The sequence below is a fragment of the Macaca mulatta genome, chromosome 9 (genome assembly GCF_049350105.2).
Source record: "Macaca mulatta isolate MMU2019108-1 chromosome 9, T2T-MMU8v2.0, whole genome shotgun sequence".
In the NCBI taxonomy this organism is placed as follows: Eukaryota; Metazoa; Chordata; class Mammalia; order Primates; family Cercopithecidae; genus Macaca; species Macaca mulatta.
Genome location: NC_133414.1, coordinates 117,685,047 through 117,700,007, shown reverse-complemented (window position 1 = coordinate 117,700,007; position 14,961 = coordinate 117,685,047). Strand labels below are relative to the sequence as shown.

General features: G+C 36.5%; 1 non-coding gene across 1 annotated transcript; it reads right to left on the bottom strand.

Moving 5' to 3' along the window:
* Positions 1 to 598: 598 nt before the first annotated feature.
* LOC114670269 (U6 spliceosomal RNA) lies at positions 599 to 705 on the bottom strand. The gene has a single exon (XR_003719737.2). It is a non-coding gene; the product is annotated as a U6 spliceosomal RNA (small nuclear RNA).
* Positions 706 to 14,961: the final 14,256 nt, after the last annotated feature.

Here is a 14,961-nt window from a genome sequence, read left to right as displayed (position 1 = left end):
CACCATGGAATACTATGCACCCATAAAAAGGATGAGTTCATGTCCTTTGTAGGGACATGGATGAAGCTGGAAACCATCATTCTCAGCAACTTATTGCAAGGACAAAAAACCAAACACCATGTGTTCTCGCTTATAGGTGGGAATTGAACAATGAGAACACTTGGATACAGGACGGGGAACATCACACACTGGGGCCTGTCTTGGGGTGGGGGGAGGGGGGAGGGATAGCATTAGGAGATAAACCTAACATAAATGACGAGTTAATGGGTGCAGCACACCAACATGGCACATGTATACATATGTAACAAACCCGCAAGTTGTGCACATGTACCCTAGAACTTGAAGTATAATAAATAAATAAATAAAATTTTAAAAAGAGCAAAACAGAAAAGTTCTGGGGTACATGTGCACAATGTGCACGTCTGTTACATAGGTATACACGTGCCATGGTGGTTTGCTGCACCCATCAACCCATCATATACATTAGGTATTTCTCCTAGTGCTATCCCTCCCCTAACCACCCCCGCCACCCCAAAAGGCCCCAGTGTGTGATGTTCCCCTCCTTGTGTCCATGTGTTCTCATTGTTCAATTCCCACTAAAAATATGGAACGCTTCATGAATTTGCGTGTCATCCTTGTACAGGGGCCATGCTAATCATCTCGGTATTGTTCCAATTTTAGTATATGTGCTACCGAAACGAGCACACAATTCAATTATTTTTAGTATATTGACAGGGCTGTATAACCAACATCACAACCCATTTTAGAACATGTTCATCACCCCTTAAAAAGAATCCTGTACCCATTCATCAGCCGTCACTCCCCATTTCCTCTCTTCATTTCCTCCAGCCCTAGACATCCACCAATCTACCTTCTGTCTCTATGGATTTGCCCATTCTGGACATCTCATATAAATGAAGGCATACAATGTGTAGTTTTTGTGACTGGCTTCTTTTACTAAGTGTGTTTTTTTCAGGCTCCATCTGTGTTATAACATCTATCAGGGATAGATAGACTTCATTTCTTTTATATCACATTTTTTGTCTTACTCATCAGTTGATGCACATTTGGCTTCTTTCCATGTTTTGGCTATTATGAATAATGCTGCTAAGAACATTCATGTGCAAGTTTTTGGGTGGACATACGTTTTTACTTTGCTTGGATATATACCTAGGAATGGAATTACTGGGCCATATGGTAATTCTGTGTTTAACCTCTTGAGGAACTACCACACTGTTTTCGAAAGCAATTGCTTGATTTTAAATTCCCATCAGTAGTGTATGAGCATTCCAATTTACCCATATCCTTGTCAACACTCATTATTATTTGTTATTTTTTATTATAACTATTATTGTTGGTATGAAATAGCATCTCATGTGGCTTTTGTTTGCTTTATAAATCATTCTACTATAAAGATGCATTCACATGTTATGTTTATTGCAGCAGTACTTACAATTGCAAAGACTTGGAACCAGCCTAAATGCCCATCAATGATAGACTGGATAAAGAAAATGTGGCACATATACACCATGGAATACTATGTAGCCATAAGAAAGAATGAATTCATGTCCTTCGCAGGGACATGGATGGAACTGGAAACCATCATTCTCAGCAAACAAACACAGGAACAGAAAAATCAAACAGCACATGTTCTCACTCATAAGTGGGAGTTGAACAATGAGAACACATGGGCACAGGGAGGGGAACATCACATACCGGGGCCTGTTGGGGGGTGGGGGTAAGGGGAGGGAGAGCATTAGGGCAAATACCGAATGCAAGCGGGACTTAAAAACCAGATGACTGGTTGATAGGTGCAGCAAACCACCATGGCACTTGTTTATCTATGTAACAAACCTACATATTCTGCACATGTATCCCGGAACTTAAAGTAAAATTTAAAAAAAAAAATTAGTAGGCGTAATGTTTTAAATCAGTTTAGATTTATAAAAAAAATGAGCAGATAGTACAGAGGGTTTCCATGTAACTCCCTGCCCTCCAACACACACAGTTTCCTCTATTATTAACATCTTACATTTGTGTGGTATCATGTGAGTTTTCTAGGGCTACTGTAACAAATTACCACACACTCAGTAGCTTAAAACAACGGAAATCAACTCTTCCAGTTCTCAGGGCTAGAAGCCTGAAAATAAGGTGCCGGCGGGGCCATGTACCCTCTGAAGTCTCCAGAAAGAATCCCTCCTAGCCTCTTCCTAGCTGCAGGTGGTTGCTGGCAATCTTTGGCATTCCTTGGCTTGTGGCTGCATCACTCCCATTTCTGCTTCTGTCTTCACCTGGTTATCTTCCTTGTGTGTGTGCCTGTGTCTCTCATGGCCTTTTTAGAAGGATACTAGTCATTGGATTTAGGGCCCACTATAATCCAGTATGACTTCATTTGAACTTAATTCCATCTGCAAAGACTTCATTTCTAAATAAAGTTACATTCACAGTACCTAAGGTTAGAATTTTAACATATCTTTTTTGTGGAATACAATTCAATCCTCAACAGGTATATTTGTTATAATTAATGAACCAATATTGTTGCATTATTGTTATTAGCTAAGATCCACAGTTTATTCAGATTGCCTTAAATTTTACCTAATGTCCTTTGTCTGTTCCAGAATTCCAGTCATGATACCACATTACATTTTGTGGTCATGTTTCCTTAAGCTACTCTTGAAAATAAGTTTCTTTGTGACTTTGGTTACTTTTGATGACCTTGACAGTTTTGACTAGTCAGGAATGTTATAGGATAACCCTCTATTGGAATTTGTCTGATGTTTTTCTTATGATTAGACTGGGGTTATAGATATTTGGGAAGAAGACCACAGAGTCTTTGAGAGGAAGACCGCACAGTGCCATTTTGATTGCATCACATCAAGGGTACATACTATCAACATAACTTGTCATTGTTGAACATAACCTTTATCACCCAGGTGAAATATTGTTTCTAAAATTACAAAGACCCCCCTCCGTTACACATTATACTCTTCGAAAGAAAGTCACTCCTTGAAGCTCACCCTTGAATAGGGGATTTTTCTCACTCTCCTTGTGATCCACATTTTCATTTGTGAATTGGGGCTAAAAATAGTACCGATCAATTCAGAGAGACGAGGTACAGGTTTATAAGTTAATTATGTAAAGTTCTAGGAACAATTACTTTCACTGGGTAATAATAAACATTAATGATTATTAGCATTATTATCATCATTATGAAAGTTCTTACCACCTTTTGCCTTTTATTATTATAGGTTTGTGTGTGTGTGCCCTCTCCTTAGTATAGTAATTTCCGTGAGTTTAAACATATATTATTTGAATATTTCCATAATCTCCAGAAATGGCAGTATATCCTCCGTAAAGTGGATGTTCAGTTTAAAAAGTATGTATATGTATGTATCTATATCAATATATGTCTACATCTTAATAAATCCCCATCTTGTCCCCAGTATCTTTAGCTTGTTAGGTTACTGTAAGAAGAAAGCATCATTTAACTGACCTTGAATGGATGACAATAGAAATTGAGGGATCCTTATTTGAGGACCACTGCTCTAACATATTCGTTAAATGCTCATGTGCCATCATTGTAATTCATCTCCTTAGTGGCCTGAAGAATTTTTATCTTCAGTTTCCAAGTTCTGAGGGCAAAAGGGAGACATTAAAAGATGATGTGCAACTTTGTAGGCCCAAAGTGGGTTTTATTGAGGAGAGAAAACACATGGTTTTGGTGGAGAAAACATGTATTAGGTTTACTTAGCTTAAATACTTTTAGAGAAACAACACATATTGGAAATAACTTGTTGAAAAGAAGACAAGAAAAGGAAAGGGAAATTGCAAAATGTTCACATTCTTATGCCCTTAAGAATGAAATGAGTTGGGTGCAATGGCTCATGCCTGTAATCCCAACTACTCAGTAGGGTAAGTCAGGCGGATCACTTGAAGCCAGGAGTTCAAGACCAGCCTGGGCAACATATCAAGTCGCCATCTCTACGAACGTTGTGTTTAAAAATTAGCGAGGCATGGTAGCATGTACCTGTAGTCCCAGCTGCTTGGGAGGCTGACACGAAGGATCACTTGATTCCACGAGTTCAAGGCTACAGTAAACCATGATCATATCACTGCACTCCAGCCTGAATAGAGCAAGACTCTATCTCTTAAGAAAAATTTTAAAAACCCAAAAAATTATGCAAATGAACAAGTTGCCCAGACGACCTAACCATCCCAGTCTTCATATGTTTGTTGCTTTAATAAAGATGCTTCCTACTCACATTATTATTATAATGAAAAAAACAAAAAAAAAAACTCTAATGAAGTGGGTTCAATGTATGGCCCATTTAACTCTGCCTTATAGGAAAAACTAGAGGAGTGTGGAAGGTGTTGGTGCAATAAAAATAAATAATAAATATCCTTCGGATTTGGCTTAAAATAAGGATGAATATACTAAACATAATCAAGAAATTCTTGGTATTACAAGTTGCATTCGCTGCTAACTTAATCATGGTCAGTTTTTATAAACAATACTTCTGTGTATCCCTGTGGAGATCATTTGTCCTCCTTTCTGATGCCATCATGAATTAAACAGGCTGATAACGTGGGGAAATCCATGAGGGAAGTAGGGCTCAGGGGTCCATAGTCAGAAAGCTTATTTTGACCATAGTATTTGGAATAGATTGGAGGAGAGGAGGACTGAAGTGAGGAAATCTGGAGAGTGTTTCAGTCAGTTGTAAGAGATAATAAGAGACTGAATAAAGCAATTAATTTTTAAAGTATTGTCTTTAAAATTGTAGATATCCCTGGGAGAAGTAATAGCTTAGGCAATCTCATAATTATGCATTCTAGCTATAGAGACACAAATGTTAGATTTAGAAGGCACCCCTTCTATTGAAAGGCCTTGTTCATCCCTCTCCATTAAAGAAGGAAAAACAGAGGCTTAGAGATGAGGAATAAAATATTCAGGTCTCTAGGAGAATTAGAGGAATAATTGGGATCAAAACTGAAGGCTATGGCTTCCTGACCAGTCTGTCTTCCAAAATACCATATTTGCCAGTTATAAATCTAGAGGACTGGTAGCAGACTGAAGGAAAGAATGAGGAATAAACAGGACCCAAGTGATGAGGAATGTGGAATCAGCAGCAATAATTATAATTATTAACTCTTAATATTTTAATATTAAAATAATTAAAAGGAAGAGAAGAAGTCGGAGAAAAATGAACTTTGCCAACTCACATTTTTGCCAAGAGGTAGCCCATTAAGCCATCATCATAACTTCCAGCCCATGAAAAAAATGTACATAGAATTATCTTTTTAATAAAAATGGATTTGCCTTGAGACCCTATTCCTTCCTAGGCACCAAACATAGTCTAACATTTTAATTTTCTTTTTAACTTCTCCAAGCATCACTGATTTACAACCAGTCCCTTGAAGGGTGAAATGATCAGAGTTAGCATTTTCTAAAGACCATACCTTAGAATGATTATCAAGATTAAAAAAAAAAACAAAAAATGATTCCAGGCCAATGTAACAGATATTATGTGAATAAGTATGACTAAGAGATAGGTAAAATGTCTTTACCCATGATGATGACTCCTTTCTGTGTGAACTAGAGATAGTCACATGACTTGTTTCCTTATCCATAACATGAAAATGATGATATAAACCTGCTTTAGTGGGCATTTATAAAGGCTTATGGCAACATACTTTTAAGATTGAAAGCTCAAGGTAAATCGCATTGCACTGTAAGTTGTTAATGCACTCCCAAGTTCTTTCAGTCATACATTAAAGCATCTTTAATTTAGGTTAAATTAACTCAAGCTTTGTAAGAATTCCAGCAGAAGGTAGGCTGAAGATTGTTTTATGTTTGTTTTGTTTTGCATATAAACGTTATATATAGTTGGTGTAGAAATCTGTAAAATTAGAACCAGACTAAGAGAAGCAGTGAAGCACAATGATTAAGTAACACCTGACTCTGCCATTTATAAGCAGTTTGGCCCTGTACTTTAAGTAACATCTCTGAGCAGGGGCCATTTTTGCTCTTTAAAAGGAGAAAGTAAAAAAGGCTGCTTCTTAGTGTTGTGGTGAGAATTTAAGTTCTTGTAGTAAGCTGTAAAGCTCTTAAGAATTATTCTTGGTTCCAAGTAAGTACTCAATAAATGTTAGTAACTGTTATTATTATTATTTTTCTTACCTTAATGGTAGATGATTTACATAAGTAAATTATGCATGCAAGATAGATAACAACAAGGGTTAAGAATTAGAAACACTTAATTGGCACTTTTTTTCTTTTTTCTTTTTCTTTTTTTTTTAATTTATTTACTATTATTATACTTTAAGTTGTAGGGTACATGTGCATAACGTGCAGGTTTGTTACATATGTATACTTGTGCCATGTTGGTGTGCTGCACCCATCAACTCGTCATTTACATAAGGTATAACTGCCAATGCAATCCCTCCCCCCTCCCCCCTCCCCATGATAGGCCCCGGTGTGTGATGATCCCCTTCCTGAGTCCAAGTGATCTCATTGTTCAGTTCCCACCTATGAGTGAGAACATGCGGTGTTTGGTTTTCTGTTCTTGTGATAGTTTGCTAAGAATGATGGTTTCCAGCTGCATCCATGTCCCTACAAAGGACACAAACTCATCCTTTTTGATGGCTGCATAGTATTCCATGGTGTATATGTGCCACATTTTCTTAATCCAGTCTGTCACTGATGGACATTTGGGTTGATTCCAAGTCTTTGCTATTGTGAATAGTGCCGCAATAAACATACGTGTGCATGTGTCTTTATAGCAGCATAATTTATAATCCTTTGGGTATATACCCAGTAATGGGATGGCTGGGTCATATGGTACATCTAGTTCTAGATCCTTGAGGAATCGCCATACTGTTTTCCATAATGGTTGAACTAGTTTACAATCCCACCAACAGTGTAAAAGTGTTCCTATTTCTCCACATCCTCTCCAGCATCTGTTGTTTCCTGACTTTTTAATGATCGCCATTCTAACTGGTGTGAGATGGTATCTCATTGTGGTTTTCATTTGCATTTCTCTGATGGCCAGTGATGATGAGCATTTTTTCATGTGTCTGTTGGCTGTATGAATGTCTTCTTTTGAGAAATGTCTGTTCATATCCTTTGCCCACTTTTTGATGGGGTTGTTTGTTTTTTTCTTGTTAATTTGTTTGAGTTCTTTGTAGGTTCTGGATATTAGCCCTTTGTCAGATGAGTAGATTGCAAAAATTTTCTCCCATTCTGTAGGTTGCCTGTTCACTCTGATGGTAGTTTCTTTTGCTGTGCAGAAGCTCTTTAGTTTAATGAGATCCCATTTGTCAATTTTGGCTTTTGCTGCCATTGCTTTCGGTGTTTTAGACATGAAGTCTTTGCCCATGCCTATGTCCTGAATGGTATTACCTAGGTTTTCCTCTAGGGTTTTTATGGTATTAGGTCTAACATTTAAGTCTCTAATCCATCTTGAATTAATTTTCGTATAAGGAGTAAGGAAAGGATCCAGTTTCAGCTTTCTACTTATGGCTAGCCAATTTTCCCAGCACCATTTATTAAATAGGGAATCCTTTCCCCATTTCTTGTTTCTCTGAGGTTTGTCAAAGATCAGATGGCTGTAGATGTGTGGTATTATTTCTGAGGACTCTGTTCTGTTCCATTGGTCTATATCTCTGTTTTGGTACCAGTACCATGCTGTTTTGGTTACTGTAGCCTTGTAGTATAGTTTGAAGTCAGGTGGCGTGATGCCTCCAGCTTTGTTCTTTTGACTTAGGATTGTCTTGGAGATGCGGGATCTTTTTTGGTTCCATATGAACTTTAAAGCAGTTTTTTCCAATTCTGTGAAGAAACTCATTGGTAGCTTGATGGGGATGGCATTGAATCTATAAATTACCTTGGGCAGTATGGCCATTTTCACGATATTGATTCTTCCTATCCATGAGCATGGTATGTTCTTCCATTTGTTTGTGTCCTCTTTTATTTCACTGAGCAGTGGTTTGTAGTTCTCCTTGAAGAGGTCCTTTACATCCCTTGTCAGTTGGATTCCTAGGTATTTGATTCTCTTTGAAGCAATTGTGAATGGAAGTTCATTCCTGATTTGGCTCTCTGTTTGTCTGTTACTGGTGTATAAGAATGCTTGTGATTTTTGCACATTAATTTTGTATCCTGAGACTTTGCTGAAGTTGCTTATCAGTTTAAGGAGATTTTGGGCTGAGACAATGGGGTTTTCTAAATATACAATCATGTCATCTGCAACTGGAAGAAAGAGTATCTGCGATTGAGGATCAAATGAATGAAATGAAGCGAGAAGAGAAACCAAAAGAAAAAAGAAGAAAAAGAAATGAACAAAGCCTGCAAGAAGTATGGGATTATGTAAAAAGACCAAATCTACATCTGATTGGGGTGCCTGAAAGTGAGGGGGAAAATGGAACCAAGTTGGAAAACACTCTTCAGGATATCATCCAGGAGAACTTCCCCAACCTAGTAGGGCAGGCCAACATTCAAATCCAGGAAATACAGAGAACGCCACAAAGATACTCCTCGAGAAGAGCAACTCCAAGACACATAATTGCCAGATTCACCAAAGTTGAAATGAAGGAAAAAATCTTAAGGGCAGCCAGAGAGGAAGGTCGGGTTACCCACAAAGGGAAGCCCATCAGACTAACAGCAGATCTCTCGGCAGAAACTCTCCAAGCCAGAAGAGAGTGGGGGCCAATATTCAACATTCTTAAAGAAAAGAATTTTAAACCCAGAATTTCATATCCAGCCAAACTAAGTTTCATAAGTAAAGGAGAAATAAAATCCTTTACAGATAAGCAAATGCTTAGAGATTTTGTCACCACTAGGCCTGCCTTACAAGAGACCCTGAAGGAAGCACTAAACATGGAAAGGAACAACCGGTACCAGTCGTTGCAAAAACATGCCAAAATGTAAAGACCATCGAGGCAAGGAAGAAACTGCATCAACTAACGAGCAAAATAACCAGTTAATATCATAATGGCAGGATCAAGTTCACACATAACACTCTTAACCTTAAATGTAAATGGACTAAATGCTCCAATTAAAAGACACAGACTGGCAAACTGGATAAAGAGACCCATCTCACACGCAGAGACATACATAGGCTCAAAATAAAGGGATGGAGGAAGATTTACCAAGCAAATGGAGAACAAAAAAAAGCGGGGGTTGCAATACTAGTCTCTGATAAAACAGACTTTAAACCATCAAAGATCAAAAGAGACAAAGAAGGCCATTACATAATGGTAAAGGGATCAATTCAACAGGAAGAGCTAACTATCCTAAATATATATGCACCCAATACAGCACCCAGATTCATAAAGCAAGTCCTTAGAGACTTACAAAGAGACTTAGACTCCCATACAATAATAATGGGAGACTTCAACACTCCACTGTCAACATTAGACAGATCAACGAGACAGAAAGTTAACAAGGATATCCAGGAATTGAACTCATCTCTGCAGCAAGCAGACTAATAGACATCTATAGAACTCTCCACCCCAAATCAACAGAATATACATTCTTCTCAGCACCACATCGTACTTACTCCAAAATCGACCACGTAATTGGAAGTAAAGCACTCCTCAGCAAATGTACAAGAACAGAAATTATAACAAACTGTCTCTCAGACCACAGTGCAATCAAACTAGAACTCAGGACTAAGAAACTCAATCAAAACCGCTCAACTACATGGAAACTGAACAACCTGCTCCTGAATGACTACTGGGTACATAACGAAATGAAGGCAGAAATAAAGATGTTCTTGGAAACCAATGAGAACAAAGATACAACATACCAGAATCTCTGGGACACATTTAAAGCAGTGTGTAGAGGGAAATTTATAGCACTAAATGCCCACAAGAGAAAGCAGGAAAGATCTAAAATTGACACTCTAACATCGCAATTAAAAGAACTAGAGAAGCAAGAGCAAACACATTCGAAAGCTAGCAGAAGGCAAGAAATAACTAAGATCAGAGCAGAACTGAAGGAGATAGAGACACAAAAAACCCTCCAAAAAATCAATGAATCCAGGAGTTGGTTTTTTGAAAAGATCAACAAAATTGACAGACCACTAGCAAGACTAATAAAGAAGAAAAGAGAGAAGAATCAAATCGACGCAATTAAAAATGATAAAGGGGATATCACCACCGACCCCACAGAAATACAAACTACCATCAGAGAATACTATAAACACCTCTACGCAAATAAACTGGAAAATCTAGAAGAAATGGATAATTTCCTGGACACTTACACTCTTCCAAGACTAAACCAGGAAGAAGTTGAATCCCTGAATAGACCAATAGCAGGCTCTGAAATTGAGGCAATAATTAATAGCCTACCAACCAAAAAAAGTCCAGGACCAGATGGATTCACAGCTGAATTCTACCAGAGGTACAAGGAGGAGTTGGTACCATTCCTTCTGAAACTATTCCAATCAATAGAAAAAGAGGGAATCCTCCCTAACTCATTTGATGAGGCCAACATCATCCTGATACCAAAGCCTGGCAGAGACACAACAAAATTAATTGGCACTTTTGAAGCCTTACCCCTCTTCGTGATTTCAAGTCTCTCTATCCCAATGTCCTGAATTTGGTGTATATTATGTCGTTGTTATATTTCTTAGACTCTTTTTAAACCACAGTTATGTGTATTCCTAAGCAGTTTTATATAAATAAATTTATGCTGGTGTATTCTGTAACCAGACTTTTTTTCTCACAATATTATTTTCCTGAAGTCCATTCAATTGATTCATGGAGTTGTAGATCATTCTTCCTCTCTGCTGCATGGTATTCTATCATATTCCATAGAAAACATTTCAAATGAAAATTTATTATAGGTTCCAGTGTTTTTGTTTCTTTATTTCTATGGCTTATAATGTTGCTATTAATTTTCTTGCACATGTTTCCTGAGGTATCGATACAAGATTTTCTCTAGGGTAAACACCTAGGAGTAGAATGGTTAGGTTGTAAGGTATGCATCCAAACTTGAACACTTTTCTCTTAATAGTTTGTTAATTATTAATCATTAATTATTTATCATAATTAGGCTTAGATATCAGTCATAAGTTGAAACTGTTCCAGGGAAAGTGGGAGGTGTGGTCACTCAAACTCTTCTAGATAATGCCACATTGCTTTCTAAAGTATTCGAATTTATACTTTTATCAGCAAAGCATTTTAAACAATTAATTAATTTTAACATACAAATAATACTTGTGTATATTTATGTGATATAAATGTGATGTTGTGATCTATGTTTTCATCATAGGTTCCATCAAGCTAATTAACATATTCATTGCAACACCATTTTATTATTTTTTTTGCAATGAGAATATTTAAATTGTATTTCAGCATTTTTGAAATATACAAAACATTATTATTAACTTTGGTCAACATGCAGTGCAATAGGTCACTAAAGCTTATTTTCCAATCTAACTGAAACTTTGTATCCTTGATCAATACCTCCCTTTTCCTCATCTTCCCCCCCGCTTCCCTCAGACTCTGATAACTACCTTTCTACTCTCTGTTTCTATGAGATTGACTTTAAAAATTTTTGCATATAAGTGAGATCAGACAGTATTTGCCTTTCTGTGCCTGGCTTATTTCACTTATCATAATATTCTCTAGTTTAATTCCTGCTGTTGCAAATGAAAGAATTTCCTTCTTTTTTAAGGCTGTATAGTATTTCATTGTGTATATATGCCACATTTTCTTCATTCATTCATTGATGGAAACTTAGTTTGCTTTCATATCATGGATATTGTGAATAATGCTGAAATGAACATGAAAATGCAGTTATATATTTGATATCTATTTCAATTTCTTTGGATATATAGCTGGAAGTGGATTGCTTGATTATATGATAATTCTATTTTTTGTTTTCTAAGGGACTTCTTTACTATTTCCCAAAATGCCTGTAATAATTTACATCCTCATCAACAGTGTATAAGTGTTCCTTTTTTCCTCCCATATCCTTGCACATACTTATCATTGGTCTTTTTTTTCTGAGTTTTTTTTTTTTTTTTGATAGAAAATTATGGAGTGCAAGTGCAATTTCTTGTTACATACATAGATTACACAGTAGTCAAGTCAGAACTTTTAGGTCATCCATCACCTGAATAATGCACATTGTATTCTTTAAGTAATTTCTCATAGTTTTGGTCTCTTTGACAATATCGATTCTAACTGGTGTAAAGTGATATCTCACTGAGGTTTTGATTTGCATTTCTCTGATGATTAGAAATGTTGAACATTTTTTTCATGTATCTGTTGGCCATTTCTGTCTTCTTTTGAGAAATGTCTATTCAGATTATTTTCAAAATTTTGTTCTTATTGTCTTTTTTGAAACTTTTAAGTTCAGGGGTACCTACATGTGCAGGTTTGTTACAAGGGTAAACTTCAGCCATGGAGGTTGTACAGATGATTTCATCATTGAGGTATTAAGCCTAGTAGCCGTTAATTATTTTTCCTGATCTCTCCCTCCTTCAACCCTCCGCCCTCTGGTAGGCCTCAGCATGTATTGTTCCCCTCTATGTGTCCATGTGTCCTCATTGTTTAGCTTCCACTTATAAGTGAGGACATGCGGTATTTTGTTTTCTGTTCCTGTGTGTTAGTTTGCTAAGGATAATGGCCTCCAGCTCCATCTATGTCCCTGCAAAGGGTATGATTTTGTTCTTTTTTATGGCTGCATACTATTCCATGGTGTTTGCTGATTTTAAAAAATGGATTGTTTTCTTGCCATTGAATTGTTTGAGTTCCTTATATATTCCGGATATTAGCCCTTTATCAGACATATGGATTAAAAATATTTTCTCCAATCTGTGTGTTGCCTCTTCACTCTGTTAATTGTTTCTTTTTTTGTGAGGAAGCCTTTTAAAGTTTGATGAAATCCCATTTATTTATATTTGCTTTTATTGCCTGTGCTTTTGGGGTCATATCCAAGAAATCCTTGCCCAGACCAGCATTGTGGAGTCTTTCTCCTATGTTTTCTTCTAGTAGTTTTACAGCTCCACATCCTACATTTAGTCTTTTATCTATTTTCAGTTGATTTTTGTATGATGTGAGATAAGGGACAAATTTCATTCTTCTGCATGTTTCTTTTAGAACCAAAATAGCCAAAGCAATCTTGAACTAAAAGAACAAAGCTGGAGGCATCATACTTCCTGATTTAAAAATACATTATAAAGCCATTGTGAGCAAAACAGCATGATAGTGGCACAAAAACAGACACATTGACCAATGAAACAAAATAGAAAGCCCAGAAATAAATCCAAGTATTTATGGCCAATTGGTTTTTGATAAATTTGTTGCACAATAGGGAAAGGACAGTTTCTTCATAAAAGGCATTTTTGTTTTTGGCTACTTTTTGAGTCAACTTTGGTTAGTTAGCAAAATGTATTTTTCGAGTAATTGGCAAATTTTCTAAGTTTTCAAACTTACTGGAATAAAATGTTTAAAAAAATCTTTATTTCCTTTCATTATCAGTAAAAATATTTGTGTTGTCATTTCTAATATTGTTTTTGTGTCCTTTACTTTTTTGAATGCTCAGTCTTGCAAAAGATCGGTACCCTGAAAAGGCTAAAAACAATTAACACATATTTGTCTTTTTTTGATCTTCTTTAACTATAGGTGTATTTTCTAGTTTTAAAATTTGTGTTATTATTACTACTTTAATTTTTAGTTCATTTTTCTAACTGTATAAGTTTAGTATTTAGTTTAATTTAAACCTATGTTCTTTTCCAAAATATGGGTTTAAGTCTTTCTGCCTGTAGATTTCTCTCAAGAATTAGTTTCATCTCATGATGAGTATTTTTGTTGTTGTTTGGTTCTAAATTTTCTAATTTTCTAATTTATTTTATTTTTTCATTGGCTTATAAAATCTTTTAAAAATCCGTAAAAATCACTTCTGATTTTTAATCAATAATAATTATTTTTTTCAATTATCATTTTATTATATCTCACAATTTTGTGAGTAAGAAATTCTGACAGGGCTCAGCAGGCAATTTTATGCTCCTAATGGCTTTAATAGGAGTTAGTCTGATGCTAGGCTAGGGTAGAAGATCCAAGATGACTTCATTCATGTGCCTTGGCATAATGTTGGAAGTCTGGGTTTAGCCTCTCCCCTCTCCATTTCCATGTAGTCTCAGAGCCTCTCCACGTGCCCTCTCCTGGAAGCTTGAGCTTCTCAAAACACGGTGGTCTCGGGGAAGTTGGACTTGTTATAAGGAGGCTCAAGGCTCTAAGTGGGAGTTTTCCAAGGCTCCTGGGCAGAAGATACAAGGTTTCTTACGGCTTGGCCTCAAAGGTCCAAGAACATCACTTCTGCCAGATTCTATTGATCAAGAACATCACTAAGGCAAGCCCAGATTCAGTGTGAGGAAGATTTAATTCTACCACTGGTTATGAGGAGTAACAAAGAATCTATGGTTCTCCTAGTTCTATCACACCAGTAACTCCAGTGTATCCAACTCAAGGTTCAAGGTCTCTCAGTTATGTATATTCTGCATCATCAGGTACAGATATGGCTTTTCATTTGCTGGTGACCAATGAACTAAAAAGATAAGTCAACTGTCCCACACTCAGTATTTAGTATGGTACATAGTCAGGATAATCCCCAAAATACGTCTCTTTGAAAAAAGTAAGAATGTGAAATATAGAACAATCACTTGTCTATAGTCGTTCCAAAATCCTAACGATGAGAGAAGTTCCTCTTTTAGGCTCTGGTTCTCTGCTCTGGAAGTGGTACCTTTGCACATTTTTTTCTTCATGGCTTCATCCACAGATAGTTATTTTCTGTTTTCCATGATCCCATTTGCTATGTCTGCAGGAGAGTAGGTTTACATTTTTGAAGCCTGCTTCTTGCTCATGAAAATATGGTAGCGTAAAGAGGTTGTTTTAACTTTTAATTAGTCAAATAGTTTAGCCTAGGTTGAATTTTGTTTTGTTTTTTCAATTACA